The sequence below is a fragment of the Myotis yumanensis genome, unplaced genomic scaffold (genome assembly GCF_028538775.1).
Source record: "Myotis yumanensis isolate MYYU_CA2020_CCGP unplaced genomic scaffold, mMyoYum1.0.hap1 SCAF_5, whole genome shotgun sequence".
Taxonomy (NCBI): domain Eukaryota; kingdom Metazoa; phylum Chordata; class Mammalia; order Chiroptera; family Vespertilionidae; genus Myotis; species Myotis yumanensis.
In genome coordinates, this window is record NW_027223756.1 from 3,822,198 (window position 1) to 3,838,736 (window position 16,539).

Genomic DNA, 16,539 nt, shown 5'->3' on the forward strand with positions numbered 1-16,539 from the left:
AGGCTGGCGTAGTGGTTTGGGTTCACACCGGATTCCTCTGAACACCAAGCTGGCACAGGCTGCAGAGTCAGGCCTTGCCTGTTCTTACCTCCTGCTCCTTCTGCACCTGTGCTGGGTCATCCTGTGCAGGCCCAGCCAGAAACCAGAGACCTGGGATCTCTTCCAGACCCATCCTCTGAGCAGCCCTGACCGTACTGACTGCTGCTGGGCCACTCCCCTGGTCCCTGGACGCCCGGCTCGGTCTGGAGGCTCTGGGTCACCTGCCCAGCAATCTGGGGTCTCCTTTGTGCTCCCCAGGACAAGGCTTGCCTCGAAGCCTGTGGCTGAGCCTAGGGGCATCCTGCTTGTGGGCCCAGCAAGGGCTCTGGAGCCACGGACTCCTCTGGCACTGGGGTTTCCCTGGTCTTTGTCCGTGTGCACATCCTGCTTTATCTTGTCTCTGTGTGTACATCCTGCTTGTACTATGATTCACTTTATACTGAGCAAACCCTCTTTTTAACCTTTAATATATATATTTGAAAGGGAACATAAGGTTATTTTCATACACAGGAAGCCTGTATCATGGTCTATAAATAGAAGTTAAGAGTAAAAATAAATACCTGGAAAATACAATGTTATTATTTAATTGCAGCTAGATACTGCTGCCACTGAGGGCTGAGCCTCTGTTGAAAAAGAAGACCAACATGTGCTAGAGAGGCTTAATTAAGGAGATGTTCACTTCCAACGGAGGCTGTCTCCTTAATGCAATCAACTGAAAAGGAAGTAACTCTCACCCAGTGGTATTTAACTTGAGCCTGAATAACTCTTAAAGTGGCCTGGTGGACCACTGACGGTTGGTCCCACTCTTTGGAAAACGCTGCCTCAGCAGCCTCTACCTGCTCTGAGATCATGTGACCAGCTGCCTGCCCAGACTTGACCACTATTACCCGCCTGGACTTGACCACTGCTGCACGCCTGGACCTGACCACTGCTATCATCTTGGATTTGAATCTGTTGCCCATTCTCACTGTGTTCCATAAGACCAGGCCTGGGTAGCTGCTTTGTCCCAGTGGATGAGCTTGGTTCTAGCTCCAGCCATCTCAGGGAGTTAAAATCAAGAGAAGGATGCAAGCACTAACCTTTTTGAGCTCTTCCTAAGTGACAGATGCTGTGATAAGTGTTTTACACAGATTAGCTCATCACCACCCCCCATTTCAGACATGATTTCTGCCATATCTGCACTATTTATTTACTTAGTATTTTTATTTAAATTGACTTGCCCTTTAAGAAGGACATAATTTTATTTAAAAGAAAATGCTATATTATTTCCATAAATCACAGAATTTGGTGTGCTGCTTATGTTTTTCTAACATGCATCAATTGTGAGCTAGTAAAATAATAACTGTTCATCCACATACCACCTAAAATCATTGTGTACACCATCAATCACACATGTGCCAGACTTTGGGGAATAGTGTAGCATCTCAGGTAATTCTCACGCATCCCTAGAAAGATGTTTATAGACAAAAATACGGAGGCTCAAAGGGTTACCTGCCTGAAGTCCCACAGGTTGAAAGACTTGGGCTGAGATTTGAATCCAGACAGTCCTACTAAAATGCTAAGGCTCTTTCTACAAAAGTGCTTTCCAAATATCTTTTTTTTTTCAATTCAAAGAATTCTTTAAGAGTGAAAATGTGGGTGGAAATCCAATATATACAACAGATCAAATTGGAGCTTTTAAAATAAGATTTGTTGGGTCCAGAGCTTCTTTTTTTGGGAACTTCCCTTTCCCAAACCTAGAATGGCCCTTGAGAGCCCGTCTCACAAGCCTGGGACTCTGAGGAACATCATTTTAAACCCACAGTTCACCTCCCTGTCTCTTGACTCCGTTTAGTCAGATTTTCCCTGTTAGCCAAACTCCTGAGGGACAACTGCTGGGTCTGTGCTGTCTTTCCTGGCTGGGCATCTCTACTTTGGACCCTTGCTATGTTGAAACCTTGAAAATTTCCTTCTTGCCATCTTGAAGTCTTCCATTGGCGCTGTAAGCCGTATTCAGACCTAATTATTCATTCATCGAACACTGATATCTAACCTATACCCAGGTTTTCAGGGGACAGGAGAGGGGGGAGATGTAGTGCCTCTGATGGGTTCCCAATCCAGCATGTAAGACAGACACACACAGACACAGCCAAATACAATAAGGGTTTGAGTAGCTGCTGCTCACTGAATGTCACTGTTTCCTCAGTCCCTGCCTCTCTCAGGTGCCTGGTTGCATCCTGTGATGGGCAGTTCCTGAGATAGAACCAGCCGAGGGACCACCGTGATGGCAGCCCTCCATATTGAGATGCCAGAAGTCTTGTCTAATTCCCCACTCTGGTTCCCCACAACGAATGCCTGATGTAAAACTGGAGTTAGAATCATACCTTACTCAGAGACTCCCAAACTCTCACTCCAACAGGAGGACCAATTTATAACTGTGCCAACATCTACAATATGAAACTGCCTGGCTCCTGGCCTCAGTCTGCCTTTTCCTCTCATGGCAGAGTCTGTGGACATCCCCCCCCCCCCCCCCCCCGCAACCTAGAGACCATCTCCCACTGATGTGGGTATTCTCAAAGGATCCTTCTCTGTTGTGAGGAGAAGACTCTCTCACTCTAAAACTATGGAAAGAACCTGACAGAATTCCAATAAGTTTTCAAGATTCCTAAAGGACATTCAGCCTTGTGGTGACCCCTGACCACGTCAAGATGGCTCTTTTCTTCAGTCCTCTCTGAGATGCCTCCATCTTTGGAAGACCCCACAAGTCCCCAGAACATCACCCTTTGGGTCTCCCCTGTGTTGTGGGGTCAGGTTTAAGCTAAGCTTGAATTCCAGGAAACTGCTTTTTGGTAGGCCCTAGAGTTGGGTCCATTAACAAACTCAACACAACTCAAGTCAGTGCAAGCCAAGTCAACCCACTCAAGTCAACTCAACTAAAGTCAAGTCAGTTCCACTTAATGCATACTTACTGTGTATCTCTTTGCCTATTCCATACTCAGCCAGGCTCTAGTTTGGGGAAGGAAGAATTGTACAATTAACAAGACACAATCTGTACTCTCAAAGAGTTGTCCTTTTTGAACATAGATTCTAGACTCAAACTTTTCCTTGAGCTGAGGAACTCCTTGCACAAGGGGCTGGAGAAAGAAATATCTTCTCTAGCCTGGAGATAGCCCCACCAACAGCCTAATTCCTGGGGTCCATTCCCCAAGACTTCTCAAACTACCCTCCTGGGGTTGTGTGACTTCAAGACTTCAGTCTGCGGAGTCAGTTGGTGCCTCACCCATATGGGTCCTGAGTCATTCATTCATTTATTCCATCCATCCATTCATTCACAAACCTGCATTGAGCACTTACTATGTGTCAGATACCTTACAGACATTATGTCATTTAATTCTCAGCAATCAATGTGGACACAGAACCAGTATGCAGCCGGCTAAAATTTAACTCAGCCCTAATTTCAAAGCCTGTGCTCTTTCCACCTCATCCCACTGTCTCTTAGAATAATTAAATAGATTTTATAATACAGGATGGACATCATTGAATGCTTAAATAAGCACATTCTATATGGAGGGAAAGAGGGCAGTAATGAATATTTTATATAAGGTGAAATCCCACCTGACCAGTTTATTAGAATTCTTTGAGAAGTGAACTATATCGGGAGATAAAGGGTGACTTTTACAAAAAAACCTTTGTCAAGTTTCTACCCCAAAGCCTATTAATAAAATTGATTCATTGTAGAATTGGGCAGAGGTGGGTGGTGAGTGGGAGGGAGTCTATTTTTGCATGGTTAGAGAACTGGCTTAGAGACAAGAAAGAGAGGGTGGAAATAAATGGGTGCTTGTTCAAATGGAGAACGAGTGTTCCCCAGGAATTGGTACTGTTTGGTCTTATATAATACCCAATGTGCACGCATTGAGCACTCAGTGTGTGCAGGTTATGCATTAAGCATGGGGGGGGGGGGATACCCAAATAAGCCAGCCTCATCTCCCCTCCTGGAGGAGCCCAAGGAAGGAAGTGCTCTGTGATATCTCCAAGTTTTCAGAGGACGGGAAGCACCTCGGTGGAGTGACATGGCAGGACATGGGAGATAAAACTGAAGAGGTGGCCAGGGAAAGGGAAGGCGCCCCAGGCAGCAATCAGAAGATGTGAGCTCTGGGACCAGCAGCGTCACTGACCTGCTGTGTAACACGAGGCACGTTCTTCCCCTCTCTGGGTCTCATTTTTCTCTCCTGTACAATGAAGGGATTAGATCTATGAGGATGTGGTGCTTTGGATGGAGAACAGTGACTTGAAAAAGGACCTGGTGATGAGAAAGTCTCCATTTCTTGTGGCCAAAATGTCCCCTTCTGTCCCTGCACCATGATGGGGACCACTCTTCCTCATTCATGAGCAGTGAGGAGGGGGCAGGGAGCCATGGGGTCTGTGATGCTGGGGCTTGGAGCCCAGCCTGGAATCCCTCAGTGGCATTAGCTACGAGTGACTCAGCGTCATAAATAGCTCCCATCTGGGTGAGCAACGATAGCTACAGCGATCGAGCGATCTCTGTATCCACACACACACTCTCTGTGCAAATATGCGGCTCTCTGTATGCTAAATATGAGGTGCCCTGGAGACGTTCCTCCTCTTAAAAGACTATCTGGTATGAAACTCAAGACTGTTTATTTAAAGAAACAAGTTTACAACTCTGCACGTTGAATTGCTGGTTGTGGGTGGTGGAGAAGAGGCGATGCGGATGAAGGGACGCTGGATGTGCTCTGAGCTTGGGGGCCCTGGAAGTGGGGCTGAGGCTGCCTGCTCCACCTTCATCCTCTGTCCGCAGCTGGTGGGGGTGACGGACACCACACACAGATGCTTGAGATCCTGGAGTGGGTGTATGTGTGGTGGGGGGAGTGTTGAGCTATAGTTTAGCAGAAATTGCATAGGAACTGGGAGTGACAGGAGAGCCAGGTTCCAGCACTGTTGTGTGCTGCTGTTGATCTGGGGCAGTTCATGAATTCACTCATTCACTCATCGAGCATGGACCAAGCACCTGCAAGGTGTAGAGGCCGTTTGCGGATACAGACAAGAAAAAGTAAGTCTAAATTCAGGCTTAGTGAACTACCAGCTAGATGTCTTTGGGCAAGTCCTTCCCCTTCTCTGAGCGTCCGTTTCCCATCTCTGAACCGGGGAATAATAAAGCCACCTAAGGTTTTTTCGGGGAGCATCACTGAATAAGGCAACACACAAGGAAGTGCTTTTTGGTTGCAAACAGCTCTAAAAAATGCACACTAACGCTATCCCACCACACTGTTCAGTTGATCCATCTCATTCCTACTTAGGAGTGTTCTTGGTGATTGTGGAGAGGAAACATCATCATGACCCCTGTACCAGGAGTGGGGGGCACTGGGCACCACCCCTGGGGTGGCCCTGCAAGTTCCCTTTCTTTGCTTCTTGGCCGAGCTGGGATGCAGGGACCTTCAGTCAGTGAGCAGAACAGATAGCATGCCAGGGACACACAGCTTCCTGGGGGAGGAGAGAGGGTGTTGCGGGTGATGGAGAGAGCTTCTGGGAAGCTGGCTTTCTGAACGGCACTGAACCCCAGACCCACCAAAGGTATGCCCTTGCCTCTCCTGAGGCAACCACTGATGGTGTCGGTTCCAGCAAGGGGCTGGGCAGGATGCAGACTTGCCGGGCATTCCCCTGGCCCCACCTCACCTGCTTCCTGACAACAGTTGTCCATGTTGGTCAGTGGTTCAGCAGTGCTTATATTATACCACTGACAGCATTGCTTTCTGGCTTACATGTGATTTCTGACTGGTGACAATGGATGGAATTTATTGTCAGCTATATCTGGGTTGGAATTCTGGCTTGATGGAAATCTGTTACATCTCTGGGATCCTCAGTTTCCTTGTGTGTAAAATGGGGCTACTAATAGCACCAGTCTCATACATTAGGTGCCATGTAAGTGCACGTTATTGTTGTTGGTGGTGAACAGATAATGTTTGTGAGGATGTCTACCAAGTTGTAGCCCTCACATTTTAGTTACCGTCCTCTGCATTTTTCTAGGAGGCACCTAGCATTCCCCAAAAGGCACTCATTGGGACGTACATGACTGTTTCCACAGCCTTGCACGAGGCCTGGCACAGAGCAGGCACCCAGTGCGACCTGCTGATTGCACAGTGCCTGACGAGTGTGCCTTCGCAGCATCGTTAGGGCTGGTGAGGTCCCTGTCTCACTCTGTCCTCAGATGAGGACGCAGGTCGGAGAGGGGAAATGTCTGCCCAGTTTCCCACAGGGTGAGCGGGGAGCCGAACAGGGCCCTCACTCCCCGATATTTCCCGAGCGTTTCTTGGGTGGACACCAAGGCTCTGGCCAGTGCAGGGGCCTGAGATGTGTGCTTGGGGGCCCGAGTATAGCCTGTCGCTGCCTCCTCGATGGTTTCCCCTTCCTTCCATACAGCCCTGCTCATTGTGCCTCAAGGAAGTGGAGATTCTTGTCTGGTCGACAGAGGTTGGGACAGAGGACTTGGCCCAGACCACAGAGGTGGTCCAGGAAGCAGGGGTTCCAGCAGATCAGCTGACCCAGGGCCATTTACGTTGCCGGCAGCCTTCCAGGGGCACCCTGGGTCATCCCACATCTAACCCCTGTGTCTCAAAAAAACACACAAACAAACACACACACACACACACACACAAACAACACACCAAAAAACAAAAAAAGAAAGAAAAGGGAAAAAACGAAATCATGACCCCTGGGTCTCAGCTATTCCACAGTACTATTACTTCCTAACCCAATCTCCTCCAGCCGCATCCCACTGCTAGGAGAGGAGCGTGGTGAGGCAGGGCCCCACTGGTTCCCCAGAGCCTGGCACTTAGCAGGACTTGATAATTATCTGCAGAGAGCATGAATGAATAAGTAATGAGTGGCTGAACGACTGGGCCCAGCCACTTTCTAAATGCTGGTGACTCCACAGTGAAAAGGGCAGGCCTGTTCCCTGCTGTCAGGGAGCTGACAATATTTGAATTTAAAACTAGCTACTGGATTGCAAACAGGGCAGATGTTACTGTTTTCTGGCCAGCAAGGTGGGGAAGTGGGGAAAGAGTGTATGTGGGCAGAGCCTGCTGACTGCCCAGGGAGTGGGCACTGGGGAACAGAGGAGCCTCCTGGCCGCAGGCAGGGCCACCTGCGTGCTGGGTCCTGTGGCTGACCTTTAAGAAGGCGAGGAAGGAAAGGCGGAAAGACATTACGTGTTTAATGTCTGCCTCCTGCTGAGTCCCAAACAGCCTGCACATTGCCTGGCACACAGTTGGTATTAAATACATACTGTTCAGCGAATGCAGGGTGGGCAGAAAGCATGTCAGGATGCTTCAGGTCTGGAGGCTTGTGAGAATCAAGTATTAACGATCAGAATTGTTATGACTTATACTTGAATGGGGTTTTACTGTCCACAGACCCCTTTCAGACAACAGCTATTATTCTCACAGGTGAGGAGGACAGTCAGTGCTCGTTTATTACTGTGCACTCGTGTGGGGCGCTAGTAGTGTCAACATAAACCACAGGGCAGCGGCAGCACTTGTCACGTATCGGCCATGTGCCAAGCCCTTTACATCCACAGCCTCTAATACTCACATTATCCTGCAAGGCCAAGGCCATAATCCCCATCTCACAGAGGAGAGCATGGAGGCTCAGAGCAGTCTTGATCTTGCACACCTGGAACCTGGTCTTACTCTAGGAGTGAGGCATAAAGAGCTCACAGCCTAATGGGGACACAACAGGAAAATGGACAGTTAAAACACAGTGTGGCATCCACTCAAATGCAGGCTTGTCAGCGGTGCCGCACTGCAAGGAGGCCGTGGGCAGGGCTTCCCTGGGAAGCAGACGCTTAGAGGACAGTGGAGCTGGAAGGGCATTCCAAACAGAAGGAACAGCATCTACAGAGACATGGAGGAAGCCCGGTCTTCCCAGGCACTCAGAGGAATTTGGTTTGGCCCTGGAGAGAAAGAGGAGGCTCGGAGGTTGTTGGGGCCAGTTATGAGGAGCCTTGGTGGGGCGTGGGCTTTTAACAGGACTCTTGCTTAGTGCTCTGGAGCGCTCCTTCTGGGGGCAGGGGTGGGGGTGGGGGCATGGGAGGAGCAGGTAGCAGGACTTGTGCTTGCTGAGTGGTGGGGTAGTGAGAGAATGGACTCAGCTTCCAGGCTGGGGTGGTGCGTGGAGTGTGGAGATGCTGGGTCTGTGAGCACCAACCCTCCCATTGGTTGACCCACCATGTAGAGTTGGAGGTCCTCCTCCAGCTCCTGAGAAGATCACAGTGGCAGGTCCTGGTCTCTGCCCGAGCCCCAGCCCCAGCTCTAGCTGTAGCCATGGCCTCTTTTGCCACCTGATTGCTCCCAAACTGTGTCCTAGCAACCTTGCAGCCCTCACCTTGGCAACGCAGGCTTCTGCACACTCATGATCTGATTGGGCTGCAAGGGAAGGTGGAGCTGGAATGCCTTGTGTCCACCAGGCGTGCCCAGGGAACCAGCCCTGGCTGGCTGTAGGCTGTACCTCTGGGCTCAGCAGGCGGAGGCTGGCCAAACAGATGAGGGAGGTGGGTCTGGCCACTGGACAAGACTCTGGACTGAGAGCCTTTAAAGCTGAATTCTCACCTCAGGGGGATGGTGTGTTTGAGTGACCTTGGACTAGTCTCTTCCCCTCCCTGGACCTCAGTTTTCCCTTCTGTAAAATAAGGAGGCGGGATAACACCACCTCTAGAGTCAAATATTCTCCCATTTTTTATCTTTTCCATGATTATTGCTTGGATGCTCTATTGTTGGCACAAATTTTAGTGTCAGACTCCAGGTTTTTAAATCCTGGTTTACTTGGACAAGTCACTTCACCTCTCTGAGCCTGAATTTTTCCCTCTGTGAAATGAATATATCTCATGCTGTCTCACCCAAAGTGTTATGAGAATCAGTTGAAGTGGTATAAACAAAAGTGCTTTATAAGTGACACAGAGCTATACTGTTGTTAGCTGTGCTCAGTAATGATTTATTGAACTCCCTTCCACCCTCACCCCACCAGCAACAACAGCATGTATTATTGAACTCTTAGTGTATGCCAAGCATTGTGCTGAGGGTCTTACTCATATTATTTCATTTTATCTTTACAACAACCATATAAGGCACTTGCTATTATTATTCCCATTTTCCAGATGAACAAATAGAGGGCCTATATGGTTATGTATAGAAGGAGCTCAGCCAGGCTCTCTGGCTGCAAAACATAACCATTTAAAATGTTGTGAGGTGGCCATCTCAGGATCTTCTTTCCATCTTGGGTTTTCCTCTTGCCTGAAGTCAGGATCTAACTCAGCATTAGGTAGGCAGAGGCACTGCCATTTGTCAAGCATCCTTCCTCTATGTTGCACGGATTGGTCAGCGCCTTAGACTTTCACATGCACGCCAAGAGTGTCCTTACAATGAAGATTTTGATTGAGGGTCTGGGGTGCAGCTGAGGTTCTGCATTTCTAATAAGCTCTCAGGAGATGCTGATGGTGCTGGCCTGTGGACCACACTTTGAATAGCTAGGTGCTAGAGGATTTAAAATAGCATCTTATTGAATCCTGAAGTCTTGGTCTTATTAGCCCCAGGGTCACAGATGGGAAACTGAAGCTGAAAAGGCAATACACCTTACTCAGGGTCCCACAGCATTACTAGTATAAGGCGTCAGTTCAAACGTAAGCCCCTGTCAACCTCTCTGCCCTCATCTCTACCACCCTCTCTCTCGCTCACTTAATTATTCTTCTAACTTGACATTAACAGTGTCTGGGGCAGCAGGCCAAGCATCAGCTCCTGGCTGTGTGGTCCCTGCTCAGGTCTTGACTCCATGGCCGAGGCGAGCAGTGATCTCTGAGGCCCCTACTAGGAATCCTATCTTACTTTCAGTTCATCCTGAGCAGACCAGCTCCAATCCTGGCTCCCAGGATTAGATCCTGTGTATGTATGACTCATTCCATTTGCCTTACCCTCAACCTAGTTTTTTTTAGAATCCTGGCTTTATTTGAAAATTTTGATATTTTATCCATCATGGATATTTTACATTAATCTTGTTTTAATTGCACCAGATGTTTACCTTGATGACTGAGTTTTTAGCATTTTGTACCTGAGGCAGGTGCCTCTTCCCTACCTCACCCCAGCCAGCCACAGCCGGCCCTGTGTCTTTTCCCTCCCCCTCCTGCCTCATGGCATCAGGATGCTGCCTGCACTGTGGTGCCCACCTGACAGCCAGCCAGCCCATGGATTTACTTCCCAGCAGGGGACCCCATTACTTTGTTTGCCCTTTGGCTGACCTACTCTGGAGATGGCAGCAGGGGCTGTGGGCCTGAAGGGGGAGGGGGGGTCCAGGCATTCACTCTGACCTGGGCTTTGCCTCTCAAGCCCCTTACCAGTGGGGTGACAAGGGAATGACTCAACCACCGTTTAGATTATGCCAGCCTCTGCTTCCCCCAGTCCTCAAGGCTTTCCTGCTCTGGCCCCTGTTAACCTCCATCCCCCATCTCTACCACCCTCTCTCTCTCACTCACTTAGTTTCTATCTTGCACCCTGTCAGGCTTCCTTCTACCCCAGGACCTTTGTATTTTCTGCCCGGACACTTGTCCCATAGCTAGCTGCTTCTTCCCATCCAGATGTCAGCTTCAATGCCTCTTTCTTCAAGTTTCCCCTTCCTGCCTTAGGTGAACAGTCACCACTTTCCTTAGCTCACACCTCTTTTAGTTCCTTCCTAGCACTTATATAACTTGGTGAAATTATTTGTTCACTCACTATTTTCTCTCTCCCCATTAGAAAGTGAGCTCAGTAAGAACACAGACCCTTTCTTATTATTCATTTTCTCTCCAGCTCCTAAAATAGTCACTGGCCCATCAGAGGTGCTCAGTGAGTGTTGAGAAATTAATGAGCCATTCTTGGGGCTTCAATTTCCACATTTGTGAAATGGGATGACAACCCTAACCCCATGCTGCCAGAGTCAACAGCAAAATGGCCCAGGGGCGACAGCAGTGCTATCCCCATTTGATAGATGATGAACTTGAAGTTCAGAGAAGTGGTGGGACTTCCCCAAGACCACCCAGCCAGGAGTGCCAGGGCTGGCGTTCTCTGCAGTTTGGATGAGCACCTGGCTCCATGCCCTGCTCCAAGTGGGCATTCAGCACCCTGGGAGCTGGCTCTGACTTTCTCTGAGTCTCCTTCCATCTGCTGGTTGAACTGCAAGACGCTACTTGCCCACGTGGCTGTCCCAGCTTCCTGACGAGTCAAAGACAGGAATTCTAATGTCTGGTTTTTGTGCAACACAAAGGCCTGCCTCTTGCAAATGTGGAGATAGATTTTCTCTGCGTTGGCAATTACTACGCTGAATGTCTGGGGAATAGTTTTCATCTTTCAGTCATTTTACCAAGATTAACTTCTGAACCCTGTGCAGCAATGCTTGTTGCAACTTGAGAGGGTGTCAGGGGGAGTGTGAGTGGTAGTGGCATTTGTCACAGAAGCTGGGGTTCAGAAGGACTTGAGCCCCCCAAGGCACCATCTGTAGGGGTTTGATTTATTTTCCTGAGAGAGGTTTCACCACTGTCCAAAATGCATGGATTTTCTTGAGGATTCAAGGTTTTTTACTTTTCCTGCTCTCTCTGGTCATCAATTCAGCAATGTATTCCACAAATATTTACTGAGAATATCCTAGGTATTCTTTTAACCCTGAGGATGCAGTGAGGGGACAAACTATATTCTGCCCTTGCCCCCTGCAATATTGGATCAGTAGGGGGACAGATGTCAGTGACCTGACAGTGACTGTCTATGTGACTGTGGATAGGCCCCTTTTCTTCTCTGGGTCTTTGGGTTTTAACTTCCTCTCCTCCCAAATCCCCCTGCTTAAAAGCCTTTGATGGCCCCTCATTGCTTAAAGAACAAGATGGGCATTTGGGCTTGATCTTCACCCCTCAGAGTCCAGCTCTAGTCAACTAGTTGACTTTTTACAGCACACGTTCTCTGCTTCCCTACCCCCTTTCACTCATTTTTATTTAACCAATATGTCACGTTCTAAATGCTAGGCACCAAGTGCTTCACAAATTTTAACTTTTTTAAAACATTAAATATAAATTTGTATTAGTTTCAGGTATACAGCATAGTGGTTAGACAATCATATACTTTACAAAGTGATCCTCCCAATATTTCAAGTACCCACCTGGTGCTATACATAGAAGTTTAACTTGTTTAATTGTCACAGGAACTCCTTGAAATAAGTAGTATTGTGATTCTCATAATCTCCACTTTAAAGATGAGGACATTGAAACACAGAGAGGTCAGGAACTTGCCTATGTTCACACAGCTGCTAAGTGGCATGGCTGGGTTTGAACCCGGGCAGCCTGACTCCTGGTCCACACACTCCCCTTCAGGCCTTCTATTCTTATGAGCTTATGGCTCAGATTACTTTGAAAGGGAAGCTCTCACTTTTGTTTTATGGGGCTCAATTTGTCTTTTGGTCAGCTTGCAAATAGTTACTCTCCTCTGCCATGGTGTAGTTCGGAAAGATAAACAATTTTGGCTTGGTCACACCTGTTGAGGGTTGATGTACACCCCCCCTTTTTTTTCTGAAATAGTTTCTCTAATGCACATGGTTCATCTCCATGGTGTGGCCTCTCTCAAAACTTTCTGCTAAAAAACAGGAATGTTCAGAACAGATCAAGGAGGGAAAGTCATGATTCGAGTTAGTGGAACAACAACATTCGAATGGCAAAGGTTGTTGTTGATGTTAAAAATCCTTCTGCACTGAATGATGTGATGTCTTGTGTTTGCTTTAAAATAAGTCTCTCTGTGTGTATGATGAAACTGGGTGTGGGTATGGATGAAACAAAATTAGCCAATTGTTGAAGCTGGATGATAGATAAGTGGGGCTTTCTTATACTATTCTTTCTATTTAAAAAAATATGTTTGAAATATTTCATCACAAGAGGCCCTTTGGAGACTGGCTCCAGCCTTTCTGTCCATTCCCATTTCACAGTTCCCATCTCGAGGCCCCTCTGGCACAGTGACATCACCCTGGTGGCTGTGAGTTCATGCCTTCAGGCCTCTCCACACAGTTCCATCTCTCTGAGGTCCTTTTCTTTTCCCCCACAGTTCATTACTCCTGCACAGGAGAGCCCACGGCCTGGTATCCTCGATTAAAGCACTTATCACAGAGCAGCTGTTTTCTTTTTGGCTTCCTCAGCTGGTCTGTGTCCTCCTCAGGACACTTCCCTGTCTCCCTACTGCACAGCCAGTGCCCCAACACAGAGCATGTTTACCAAGGGAATAATAACAGGAATGGTAGCTACCATGATTTTTGAGCATTTACTATGTGCCAGGCTCCACCCTCATCTCATGCAGGCTTTTCATTAAACCCTCATAGGTGGGACCATTAACTTGTCTTCTCAGAAGGGTACTTGCCAAAGGTCACATGCCAGTGACAGAACTGAGATTTGGACTCAGAATAAAAACCACTCCACTCTGGGGCCGGAAGGAGTCAAATACATATGGTGAAGTTAAAGTTTTAAATTCTTTAAATATACAGCGAAATTCAACAAAGGATGTTCCCCCACCCCCAGAACATCCAGTGGGGCTAGCGTTCCAGGACTGATGGCTCAGTGGGAAAAATACAGAGTCCAAACCTGCGTCATCCAATATGAAAGCCATTTACCGACCACCTGGGGCTTTTGCGCGCTGGGAGGGAGGCTAGTCTTTGGAAGAAGTGCTGTAACTTTGAAGTACACACGGATTTCTGAGATCTTGGTAAGAACAAAATAATGTGAGCTACCTCATTGACGACATTTCATATTTTTTGGATGTGTGGCATTAAAGAAAGCATTATGAAAATCAATTTCACCAGTTTCTTTTTACATTTTTTAAAGTGTGGCTACTAGGAAATGTTAAATTGTATGTGCGGCCGTCATTTCTGCCTGGAGACAGACCTGTATTTGATTCTCACGTCTTCTACTTACTTCTTACCCTCTTGTCACTAAGGTGGCCTTGCTTAAGGACCCACGAGCAGACCTGTCCTTAAAAGTTTGAAAATCTGAGATCCAGAGAAACCAATAAAATATTAAGGCTGTGGTCTTAAAACTTGCTCATAAAGATGGCAATGGTGATGGGCTTTTTGAATTCAAGAATGGGAGCTCTTGAGCTCAGGGCTGTCCTCTGCCTGGCATCTCAGTGAAAAGGAGAGATGGACATCAGTCTGTAGCTGCCCCACACCACTTTGGTTTCAGCCTTCCATAGACTGACACAGCTAGGCAGCACAAATGAGGAATATTTGTAATGTTGCTTGCTCAAGACGATTAAAAGGAACTATATTTGCAGATGGAATTAAGGTGGATTTTAAAGAAAAACAAAACAAAACAAAAAAACAACCACTCAGCTCTTCTCCCTGCATCTCAGATTTTAAAAGGCTTCTGTATGAATGTTATACAACAGACCCAGGATTTGGGGAGCCTGGGCTTTAGGCCCAGTTCTGCTACTAAATTGCTGCCTGACCTTGGGCAAATCCCTTCTGCCCCCTAGGCGGGGTCTCCCAGTGAGACCTGCAGTGAGCGAAAGGATCACATGATCCAAGGGATCTCCCAGCCTCAGCTCAAAGGGAAAAGGTTTCCACTTTCACATTTGGTTTTCTGCCGCTGAACTGGCTTTTCTATTTGGGAACCTCTCAGCTTCTCATACTTCTTCAACCTCTTTTCTTGCTAATTGCAACCTCCCAGAGCCAAACCTATTCACAACCTGCTGCCTGCTCCCCTCACCTCCCTTCCTTGTGGCTTCACTCGGAAGGTATGGAGAGGAAGCCTGGGCAGGAGGGAAGAAGAGCATGTAGCTGCCCTATTTGTGAGGCTTCTCCGTGGTTTCTTGGTCCCCCTCCCCCACGGAAACTCAGCCTCTTACTTTCTAGGGATGTTCTGGGGGCAGCCCGAGTCAGTGATTGCAGCTGCCGGCCTGGGGCATCGGTGTTAGGCTCCTGGAAGGAAGTCCGTGGTCTTGAGCTAGAGTGGAGGTAGGAGCTTGGGGTAGAAGAGGGGGTGGCATCCTCCTTCCCCAGCTCACCCAGCTGGAGCTCAGGACCGTCTGTACCTATCTCTCCTCCCACCCTTTTCCTGACTTCCAGCTGGAACCCGCCATTGTACTGCCAGGCCTTGGCGAACTGTAGACCGAAGAGCGATCGCGACTAGGCCCCCCTCCTCAGCTCGCCCCTGACACTGCTGTGGGGGCGGGCGGAGATCCCCTAGCGATGCAAACACCCACCCCCATGGAGCGCGGAGGCCCCCGCCCCTCGGCTTTGTTTGGGGCTGGCTGGAGCTGTCCACCGCCGCGGTGCTGATGCGCCGAACTGACGAGGAGCAGAGCCTGAGGGGGCGAGGGGCCCTGGTGCTGAACCGGGACCGAACGGGAGAGTAGCCCGCGGGCGGGGCGGCTGCTGTCTGCCCAGTGCCGGGGCGAGGACCCCCACAGTGCACGGAACTGCCCCCGAGGTGGTGCTGAGCCCCGGCGCTCCCCGCCTTGCCCGGAAGAGCCGGCGGCGGTGAGAGCTACGGGAGAGGGAAGGAGAGCCGAGGAGAGGAAGCCGCTGCCGGCAGGGAGCTCTGCGGCGCGGGCCTGTGACTAGGGTCTCTCGGGCGGAGGAGGTGGCGGCTCAGCAACAGAGAGCGAGCGCGCGTTCTACGAACCTGTTGGAGGCTGCAGCTCCTCTGTGGCCGACCTGGAGCCCGGACCGGACCGAGATTCTGGCACGACTCTCCTCCCTCTTTTTGGACTCTTCCGCGGCAGCGCTCCCACCTGCCTGGGCTAGCACGTGTGCATGTGGGGTGGGTGCGTGGGGGGGGGGCGCCGAACCCCTCTTCCGTCCGCCTGAATGTCAGTCGCTGAGCTGCAAGGCACAGAGCAGAGGCTTCCCCCTAGGGCAGACCTGCTCCCGGGGAGACCCAAGCTTCCTGAGAAAGGGGGGGGGGGGGGGCTGGTGACGGGGAGGAGAGAGGGCGCCAGCAGAGTTGTCTGTGAAAGCGAGAGGGAGACATGGAGGAGTTCCCCACAGTCAGTTCTGCCCTGAAGTTTGAGGACTTACGGTCCTGTTACTTAGGGGACAAAGAACATCCTGCCTTGAAAATATCACCCCCCTCCCCTCTCCATTTCTGTGTCCAATAACCAAATGCAGGCCTTGTACCTGCTCTGCTGCAAATTTGACTAACTGGTCTAACTGCCTCTCATACATCATTCCTGTCAATCATCTACCATGCCTTAGAGCTTTCTAACTGTCCCATGTATTAGTATAGTGCATCTATAATAAGATGCAGTCTTCATTCCTTCACCAGCAAGACCCAGGACCTCCTCTCCAACTGTGTTCTTATCAGGACAAATGATCTGACCACTCATTCTGAACAGGTACCTGCTCTCCTTTTGGCTGGAATATTCTTCCAACCATACTACTATGCTTTATCTTCAGGTTAAAGCATGCTCATTCAAATATTTTATTTTTCTCTGTATCTCCATCTACTAGCGTGGT

General features: G+C 49.0%; 1 protein-coding gene across 2 annotated transcripts in view; it reads right to left on the reverse strand.

The window, feature by feature from the left end:
- The window catches only part of CPLX2 (complexin 2), a 71,134-nt gene extending 55,199 nt beyond the window's left edge, over positions 1–15,935 (reverse strand). For both annotated transcript variants that reach the window (XM_070414371.1, XM_070414374.1), the window contains exon 1: positions 15,707–15,935. The gene's annotated coding sequence lies outside the window, so the exon portion shown is untranslated. The remainder of the gene's footprint in view (positions 1–15,706) is intronic.
- Positions 15,936–16,539: the final 604 nt, after the last annotated feature.